The 10,924-nt window shown below is 35.8% G+C and overlaps 1 long non-coding RNA gene across 1 annotated transcript; it reads right to left on the reverse strand.

Annotated features, from left to right (window-relative positions):
• Positions 1–4,822: 4,822 nt before the first annotated feature.
• LOC109368114 lies at positions 4,823–8,504 on the reverse strand. The gene is made up of 3 exons (XR_004160067.1): positions 8,455–8,504; positions 7,166–7,240; positions 4,823–5,431 (listed from the first exon to the last, which is right to left on the reverse strand). It is a non-coding gene; the product is annotated as an uncharacterized LOC109368114 (long non-coding RNA).
• Positions 8,505–10,924: the final 2,420 nt, after the last annotated feature.

Below are 10,924 nucleotides of genomic sequence, written 5' to 3' on the forward strand. Positions count from 1 at the left end.
AAAATGAGAACTTGCCAGTGACAGAAGTTTCAACCCAAGGCTTGCTTTTAACAGGATAGGTAGCACCACTGTGATGATTTTATTTAACCTGTGTTTAGAAAGCTCTAATGCACTTTGTATTCTCCCATCATTTGTGCTGTGATATGAATAGCCCAACGGGCATATGGTCAGAAACCTGAGCTTTTCTCCTATGACACCTGTCATAGCATGCTACCTGTACATCTCAATGTCGTGTTTCTGACTGGCAGATCATTTTCTTCTAAAGAAGGCAACCCTTTACTTGCTTCTGGTTTCTGGTGTGATAAAGGTCATTCTCAGGTCACACGAACACATCAGCAGAAAAACAAACTTTTTCTGGCTGTGTACCTCCAGATTGCATTTTGAATACATAATCTGCACTCTTGACTTCCATAGCTTGTAAACCACCTAAACACCACACAGCAAGGTATCTTATCTCCAAAGATGTTCAAAAACTCTCCTTGCTCCTCTTTATTTCTACAGCCTTCCACTGGAAAAAAAATTCCTGTGAAGCAGTGGAAATTCATTGCGCTTTTCAGATCCATTTTGGTGGAAGAGGAAAATCCTCTTACACCATTTGGATGTGGTGCTCAGTGGCATGGTTTAGCGGAGGGTTGTGAGAGTATGTATGTAGTATGTGGTTGGAATTGATGATCTTTAAGGTCTTTCCCAACCTGAGTAATTCATGATTTTATAAGAACTTTTTATTATTTAGAAAAAGATTCCCTCCAACTGTTTCCATATCTTTCTCCAATAAAAAAGCTTATAAGAATATCAAAGCTAGGCAGACACAATGCAGCACCTTCACATTCCTGTTCCCATACTCCTGAGTTTTAGACGGACTACGAGCCTGTGTTACATGTCATCATTTCACTTCCATCTCATTTACAAAAGTGAATATACAAACTGCCTCCGAATAAGGCAGGAGGAAAAAAGCCTATACAGAGAACTGTGTTCTCTGAGGTACTGTTTTGGGTACATTTCTTTAAAACTCAGCAATACGTGATTATTTCAGATCATTTTTGATGACCTCATTAAAATTTATGGCAATCAGAATATGTTTAAAAGATATCTCAAAGGTAATGTTTTGTCTTTGAAGCTAACGTTTACTTTGTCTGGACAGCCTGATGCCTCAGACTAATTTTTTTTTTTATACTTTGTTTCTGTGTAGTGTTAGCCACATCTCCAAATGTGGAGAGACCACCAGGAAAATGTTATCCAAAGACTTAGATGTTTGATAGATAAATTGAAAATACCTTCGAGTTGAAACAGAAAATTCTCTTATATTTGGGCAGCTTAAGAAGATGCATGTCCTATTTGATCATCCCCTTTCCTTTATCTTCTGAAAACAAGAACAGAAAGAATTACTTCTTAATTTCTGTCTGCCAATTACACAATACTTTCATTTAAGTATTAAGGAATATTGCCAGATATCCAGAAAGTAATATTTAGTAATATGTAGGAGAGGATGATTGGCTTATGTTATGAAGAAACCCATAACCAAAAAACTTGAATCTTTTTCAGTCCAACTCTTCAGTTTTCTATTTACTAAATGCAAATCATTAATATGCGTGCTTCTACTAATTACTAAATGCAAAGACAGCCTGCATAGCAGAGTGGAGCAGCCCCTTTTGGCAGCAGTACACATCAGATATAAAATGAAACTACATACTAAATTTACACTTATCCATTTCAGTGATCCAAGTTGTGTTTGTGTAGTAGAAGACAGAATTTCATGTTACATACATTATAGTGAAAGTTGTGTTTATTTTTTGGCATAATAGAAGTGTATTATAAAACCTCATATTCAAATAATTGATAAAATTACAGTCAAATAAAATTAAACATTAAAAGTAAAGGGGAATTTAGTCCAGCAATATATGATTTCTGGGAGACAGATCTATCACATACAGTTTGATTATACCAAATCCTTTATAGTAAAATAAGCAGTTCAGACTTATCACTCAGTATTAAAAAATAATCTGGATTTCACTATTCCTCCCACACAAGCTTCCTTTGCCTCTATGGAGCTACACATTTGAGTTCAATGTCAGTGAAAATTACCAGTACAAATATAAAATGTGTCAGTGTGAATCACATCAGGAAATTTATGTAGTAATTGACACTGGCACAAGCTTTATCTCATTCTTGTATGACCCAGTCTATTTTGGGCAGTCATTTCTTCCATCCAGTTTCCCAAGAATTACATACATATTTACTCCTCTGTCACCTTTAAAGCTTCTAGGATTATTTGGCTAAAGATAATAGTCAGAAATTTCAAAGGTATAATATACCTACGTATTTTATTGAAAAAGATGATCACTACAGATCAAAGACCATCTTAATATACTCAGAAGGGAAAGGCAGCAATGAGTCCTTTTATTATAGAACAGAGTATATTTGTGACTGTGAGTCACAATCCCATAAGAAATCAGATTTTTACTGTTTGATGTGTTCTCACAATGGTTGAAAACCAATAAGGATTACAGGTATCACATGGTGCACTCCTAGATTGAAATCCCACCATTGCATTTCAACTTTTCCAGGCCTTTATTGATTCTTCATTTATAATCATCACATAGAATACATAGATATCTGTATTAAATCTTTCTTCCTTTAATAAAAGACTTATCTTATGCAGTGCCTATTCAGATACTCAATTGATAATGATAATACTGAACAGTGGTTTTTGAACTACTGTTTTGCTAATGCAACCTATCCAATTTACTTTGCTGCTTACAGACTTATTTATTTAATCCATTTTAAATAGGGAAAACATATGTTACAGGAGAAAAAAGGAGGAAAAATGAAGACCACATTCTTACTTTTAAGCAACATGCCAAAGTTTGTCTAACAAAGAGTTGATGCAGATTGTCTTGCTTTTTTAAGCTAATATTACAGATCGTATGTATTTAGTTGTTTACAAAATCCATTCTTATTGGGGACAGTTCTTCAAAGTTTGAGAGAGCTAGAATCATGTTAAGTGCACTTAGCTAATCTTGCCAGTCTTCAAGATTACAGACTGGTTTTTGTTTATTCTGATATACAGATCTCCAGATTTTGAGTAGAAATCATTTTTATTCCCACAGGACATGCATTTTTCCACTAAGCATTCACCCAGTTGAAAAAGATGAAAGGATTCAATGGTCAAAAAATACTGTAAATTAGAAAGTGACTTGATCTTTTTCCCCTCTCATGAGTTTTCTGTCTTTTTCAAGGTTGTACAGCTCTGAAGACTTCTTAACAAGTGGCTTGAAGAATTCTGTAGCCAACTTACTGTTACAAAAAATATATGTTTTCTGATATACAAAAAATATCAGCAATGGTTCGATACAAACTATGAACAACAAGGCCTCAGGTCTAGATTCTGTGAGGATATAAAGCATGAGCTCATGTTGTATGTTACATTTCAATAAGCGTAACTTTCAGGAACAGGCTGAGAGAAGAGCAGTCACTGCATTTTTGTACCTCTTAATACCTCAGTATTACAGATCTATCTCAGATAAAAAGAAGCTAGCTGAGAGGCCACATTAAGATTTTAAAGCACAACCAGATGAGCACAAGATGACTCATAAGCAATAAATGCATTACCCTGAGTCAAAGTCCTCAGAAAGCCATTTTCTTCCCCAAGCATTTAATTAGGTTAAGGTTGTATACGCAGCAGTATTTACTCCTGGGCTGTTGCCCATATTTTAAAAAAACAAAAAAGTCAATTCTAGAAGAGAATCCAGGAATTTATACACCTACCTATTTTGAGCCTCATGGCTTTCTTGTATGTTTTCTGTGCACAGAAGAATCAGGGTTTCAGCTCATCCCAGCTGCTAAGCATCCAAAAAACACAAGAAGCTAGGATTTGTGCATCAGGAACTGATGAGGACTGAACTCTCACCTAAATTCAAAAGGGACTGGAGATGCAAAAGTTGCTGTGCATTACATAGGATCACCCCCATTTGAGTTGTCACACAGTAGCATTTTTTGTATTTATCCAGCCTTGGCTTTATAATCCACACAGTAAAGCACACTTTTCCACAGAAGTAGATATCATAGTTCTGCAAGTTCCCAGTGCATTAACATTTATTCAGAGAAACCTTTCTAAATGCTGCCACATTCCTATGTACAAAAATATACCAATAAACATGCACCACAAGAGAATGGGAGGCCAACTTAGTAGAAAATAACTAATGCATTGAAATTCATGACAATGGTCTCAATATATATATTTTTTAAGGATTGTCATTGGTTGCATGTTTACAAATGCACGTACTTCCATGAAAACTGTCTATTATTTAGCTTCATTCCATAAACGTCAATTGCTTAGCAACACACAAACATGCCTTCCTGTAGAAGGAGTAGCAATATTTATGACAGTTGTGAAGAGAGGAAACAGTACGTAATTGAGCATCACAACTGCTTTTAAAAAAGAAAAAAATCCTAGATTAATTTTTCTGCCACAGTTGCTGTATATGCATAGTGGTCCCACACCAATAAGCACTATGTGTGTCATGTCTTGGGTCTCTATTGCATTTAGTTGTCTCACATCTTTCTCGGTGACCATTATGGATTCTCATGTTATAATAGATAAGGTATATAATAAGGTAGTTTCCTACCTTACCTCATGATCTAGCTTAACTCCTATTCCTATTTTCAAATGATATAATATTAAACACAGTCTTCTGTTTGTATTTGTTTTGGTTTTATTTTTAAGCCATAAACTTACTTTTTCCTCATAACAATTTATCTAGTGTTGGAATGGACTTTATGCACTAAGAACCTGCTCAGTTGCCAAGAGAAATCTTTCATATTCTAGCAGCTCAGCACCACTGAGACCGCTTGCACTAGTCACTAGTGCCTCACATGCTTTCCTTACACAACAACTGGGATTATTAAATGAATTACAGTGCTATATTTAATAAAAAGAAGAGAAAAATGAATGCATGGAAAGTTAATGCAATTTATGTCTGGAGACTGAAATTTATTTGACTTCTGTAATCCCCATACTGTGTTATAGCACTGAGTTTCTCTCATTCTGTAAAACAATTCAGGAAGAAAGGTTTACTCTGAATACCTAAGGGATGTAAATAGATTTTTCAGCTTAAAAATAACCCCAAACAAATAAACAAAACCAGAAAATCTTAGCATCAAATCTATATCCTAGATCCTCTTGCCTGCAACACCTCCAGCAGGTCTGGAGAGTAAACAACCCCTACAGTGTTACAGTTTCTTTGCTTTGCCATATGTTTTGTTTTTCTTTTAAGTAAAAAAAAAAAAAAAGAGATCTTGTTAACTTTGTTCAATACTGGCTGTCAGAAGCGCTGTTTCCAGTGAAAGCTTTCCCAGCACTGAGAGCATGAGAAAGAGGCCTTGTCCCAGCTGGCTTAGCTTCCCTTGGAGCAAATCTCTTCTGGTATAAAATCTGTGAGGAAGAATCAAGCAACATTTACTGCCTGAAATGAGATGTACAACAGCCCTGTAATCAGACTTCCCTTTTTCTCTCCTGAGGAACAAAAATGCTTATAAACTCCTGACATGATGTACGAGCTTGTTTGATTAAACAAGTAATGTCCATTGATAATTTGCTGAGGGAAACTGTGTTAAGACATAAAAGTAGTAAATGGACCTATAAATTATTTAGGTGTGTATTTACTTAGGAACTTTAATTTTACTAAACATACTGTGCTATTAAGAGATTTTAATTTAAGCACTGAGTATGGCCTACATTTTTAACAGAATTGCACTCAAAGTTCTATTCACCTTATCTACTTCATCTTCAAATCTGCAGATATGACTTTTCTTCGCAGGATATCACTGTGGAAGAAAACTCTACCCTTGAAACTTCCATATTTTCATTTTGTAAACTTATAAAGAGCCTTCTATACCCAGTCCTCTCATACCTACGCTCACTTAAGCTGCTCACTCAACTGTCTCGTCCTGCTCAGTTCAAGCACTTCCCAAAGTTTCTCAGGATTTGCTAGAAATCAGGGTGGTTGTTTGCATTGTTTATTCCTTGCTGGGTTTGTGCTTAGAGCCTACCTCACTCCCACACCCTTTCAATTGAATCTCTGATATTCCTCTTTAGCAGCAAAACAGGCTTTTTATTCTCTTCAACAAGTTCTTCCATATCATGTAATTCTCCAACTTCGTATTGATTTCATAGCCCCAAGTGAAATTATTACTTTGTCATTTCATCAGCAGAACATTAAATGATGGGGAACTTTTCTGTTTTTGACAACCTTTACCTTAACCTTCAACTACTCTATTAAGAGGCAATGATCATTGCTACAAAATTTTATCACATATATTCATATCTTATGCTGACTTTCAACTTTCCCTTTTCCCCTTAGCTTGAGTTAAAGTGCTAAATATGAATTACTTTATGGTGAATTGTAACTAAATGAGGGTAAATAGATAGTTCATGTTTTAAATCAGTACTTTCCCCTCTGCAAAGGAATTTCATGAAGATTTCAGTCGGAGACTTTTCTGTTCCAGAAGATGAGCTTCTAGTGGAAATGTTTGATATGGGCTTTCATTATGCATTTTAAAATTGCCCAGTGAGGTGCACTAAAACTTAATGTGGGTATGTGCACTGTAGGCAAACATGGGCATGTATGAACAAACTTCTAGAATCTTTTGCTTGTGGAAATTTTAATTAAAATAAGTAAAAAGATAAAACGGGCACTGTATATTTTAACAAAACTTCTCATAGTTCTCCCTCTTTCTTAGTTTTTACCTATTTAAAACCTCATTGACCTATGATAACTAATTCAAACGTAATTACTAAGTGTGTTTCTTCCCTCTTCTTTAGACATTACTAAATCTGTTGTCCTGAATATATCATCTCCACCATCAGATTCTCCAGTTACACACAACATTCAGATATGCTTTCTTTAACTTTTTATTTATTTGGTAATACTATTGCAAACACTATTTCTCAGCACAAAAATGAGAAATTCACTGGGACTTGTGTCAGCTCTTGTATTCACAACAATTTACAGTCTCAACACTAGTATTATAAATTCAGTCTGAAACTATCCTCATTTAGAAAAATTTGGAAAGAGATCTGTATTTGTGGCCTTCAGATTACAGGTGAAGCGAATAACAGATTTGATTTTCACTGATTTTTATTAAAGTCTGTAATAGTTATACTTACAGTATTTGAGTGGTGGGAGAGTTGGTATTTCTTGCTTTCATTTCAAGATTGGTTTGGGGTTTGAAGAGATTGAAACTATACGAAAAAATGAAAGTCATTCAAGGAAGACTGAAGGTGGTGAAATGGTAATCAGAATATATGCAAACCAGATTAGGCCTTTCTTGGTACCAATGGAGAAACAGAATCTTACATTTTCATTTTTAAAACCCACGTCTCTTTTCTATTTGGAGATTACTTCAAGAGTCAAAAACACTACCAAGAAATTCTTTCCAAAAGTAAAAATAAAATTATTAAATAGAATTACAGGCTTTTACCTTTCCAGATGTCCTTATTAGATGCATTCCCTTCTGTATAGTACCAATGTATGACATTAAATACTCCAGCATAGATTTAATGTCAGTGATAATTCAGTAAAGATGTAATATCACAGGTAACTCCCAAATTTTCAGTTCTCAGTATTGCACTGTTATGCCATAATTTTTCCAAGAAGGAGCTTGTACTGAAATTTTTTTTTGCTGCCACATCCTTCAGGAAGCCTCTTGGTGCTCTGGTATTGCCTCGCTTTATTTTTTTTCTCTTCTATTTCATTGAAGAGACTCTGGAGAAGGAAGCTCCACTGTCATGGTTTTGGAGAATATATTCCTTCCACATACCACAAATGCATAGGAATACATTCAGGGAGACTGAAAACACACACACAGGAGTATGCCCACAAAAAGGAGCATTAATTCGATATTCGAAAAACATGACAAACTGAGAAGAAAGCCTGGAAACTAGTCTGAGTATCATGTTGTTTGTAAAATTAGCTATTCCATCTGGGATGTAAGTATCGAAATTCAAATCATACCACACTGCATGTAAGTACCATGCAGGTATCTCCATCAGCACCCTTATTTGGTTATATATGAACACAATACCATAACAAGTAATCATGACATTGATAATTGACCAATAAGTCATGAGGAACATGATGGCTTTTAATCCCTTACACAGCACCCCCACAATGAAGAGTGGGTTCATCACTGGTAGCTACTAAAAAGGGGTTAATGAATGAAAGCTGAGGAGAAAAAAAGAAAAGCACTGCCCAACTAAGCATTGCTCAAAGTTTACAAATATCCCAGAGTACTGGCAGTATGCCTGGGCTTTTAAAGTCAAGTTTCTCAGTGAACTACTTATAACGTTTCCATATAATCAATGGATATAAAGATGTTATAATTAGGAAAAAAAAAACCAAGAGAGTTTAGCAAAGCAGATTATAATAACAAAAAGAAAACAGATAGAATGCTTACCCACACTCTGGGCTCACTACAAAACTCCAGAGAAGGGATCCCCAGAAGAGATCCTTTCCCACTGGTAGTCAGCTCTTAAATAGGATCTAGGAGAGGTGCAGCCAGGCTCCACCCCTTCCTGCAGCACAGGTGAGTTGCCTTCACCTGTGCTCCCATGGCTGACTCATTGCTTGCCTCAGGTGATCAATCAGAGGTTCAGACCATGATTCAGCAGTTCCCATACAGTTCCCTAACGAAGTTCTCTGAGAACAGAGAGAGAGAGATTCGTTCTAAAAGCTAAAATCAGCTTCTGCCTGCATTCTCCACCAAAAAATGTCACGGAGTCAACTAGATCAATGTGTGCCTATGACAGGGAGGTACTAGGCTAGGCCCCCCTGGCCACACAAAATGGAAGGAAAAGAGAAAAGGGATAGAGAGATGGGAGCTGGGCTCAAGGAAGGGAAAAAAAAACAGCGGCAACAGTCTTTGGAGGAAAATTTATTTTACCAACTATGATATCGGAATGCAAGTTAACACAATATAATACAATCTAATTGAAATTGAGACTAATAAATCAAATAAAATAGGAGAGAGTTCCCGAGACCAAGTCAAACCTGAAAAGCTTGGAACAGCTAGGAAAGCACTCTCCAGCACCCACTGCAAGGCAGTAAGAGACCGCCCAACCCAGAAGGGCCAGATCCCGTGACTTACATGATGTATAGGAATAGGTATCTGGAATTTGAGCATTAGCACTTTAACTCCCAGTGCACTACATGATGTTGTGATGTGGAATATTGAAAACCAAAAATCCCACAGAACCATGACACCCAGTTATCATGGAGATTCTCCTCACATGGGAGACCATCTGGGAGGAGGAGCTGTCACTCATATGTCCATGCCTTTGTTCCCAACAGAAGTCAGCATTGCAGTTACAGTTCCACCAGGTACATGGTTCAATCAGCTGCTCATTAAATTGCATTTAGTAATACTAAAGCAAAATCTGCTCTGAGGAGTAGATGATGTAACAAACCTATTTTACCCAGTGCTGCAAACTTGTTCTTCAATGGTGTGGAATGGCAGCTCCTGCTCTTTAGCAGTACTTACTCCTATAAAATGAAATGCAAAGTATTCTGTTGCAAAAGTTATTCTGCACAGCAAAGAAGACATGGAGTTTCTATTGTTTATTGATGCTTAAAATGTAGAGGAAGCGGGAAACTTTATTGTCTGTATTCACACATTAACAACCTAAGCTATTTTTTTTTTGTTCGCTTTTTTGTTTGTTTGTTTTTTAAGATTTCCAAAACTTGGATAACTAGCCTATCATTATTTGAAAAAATTCCAATTCTGAGTCTTTAAGTGAAATTCTTCTTACAGTAATACTGCATACAGTCTTCCTGTAGTAAACAAAACCAGACTGTAACTAAACATATTGTCAGAGACTGAGTTCCTTGGTTTTTGAACCAAGAATCACCTAAGCTAGCAGTTTTTCTTTTCTTTGTTTTTCTACGTTAGTAATATATTCAGAATATTTCTGACTAGAAATAACAAACCAAGAAAATTAATGCTGTTTTTAATTGTCCAAAAATGTTCAAATTTTATGAGAAAACTGAAGATCCTTTTAATTCCATAGTAAGAAACTGAAAATAGATTATTCTTTAGCTCTGAATTTTACCTTAAGTTTTTGAAAGTAATGCTCAATTTTAAAAATTAAATAAATATTGCTTAAATCTCTTCTAGGTGGCTGCCATTCTCCATGATTAGGATTCTATTCACTGATTCCTTTTTGCAGGTATTGTAATTATAGCTTGCAAACTGAAAGCACAAGATAATTGTTATCTGCATGTTTACGAGTTAAAAGCAATGCTGAAATATATTCTATTGTTCCACATTGAAAGTGTAAATGTTCTCACACAAATGTTACCCCACTGTATTGTACTGCTACTTGGTGATGATGCACAGCCTCCTATCCATACTTATTCTTGTGCAATTTCTTCAAAAATTCAGATCATTCAAGACCCACCTGAATGCCAACCTGTGCAATCTGGGAGCCTGCTTTAGCAGGGGAGTTGGACTAAATGATCTCTAGAGGTCCTATCCAGCCCCTACAGTTCCCTAATTCTGTGATCATACTTCTAAACATAGAGACAACATAAAAAAATATTGGAGATTTTTACAGCACTTTCTATACATCATTGCATTTAGATTTGAAACAGAGAAAAGTCCTCGTAGTTCTAGTTGGTGTTTTCAAACATATGTAATCTGGAGTGCAGCTCTGCTTAATACACAGTAGTCTAAAGAAGAATCTCTAGAAATGTCAACCAATTGCCTATGTCCACTGTAACTGTTTACTTGACTGAAAATCTTGAAAACTCTCATGCGCTTGAGACTATCACTTGATTGCCTAATCATGAATATTATGACCATTGCATTTACATGCACCTACAAGGTACCTTTCTTCTGGCATATAAAAAAAAAAAAGAAAAAGAAAAAA

This window comes from Meleagris gallopavo, chromosome 6 (assembly GCF_000146605.3).
Source record: "Meleagris gallopavo isolate NT-WF06-2002-E0010 breed Aviagen turkey brand Nicholas breeding stock chromosome 6, Turkey_5.1, whole genome shotgun sequence".
NCBI classification, from domain to species: Eukaryota; Metazoa; Chordata; class Aves; order Galliformes; family Phasianidae; genus Meleagris; species Meleagris gallopavo.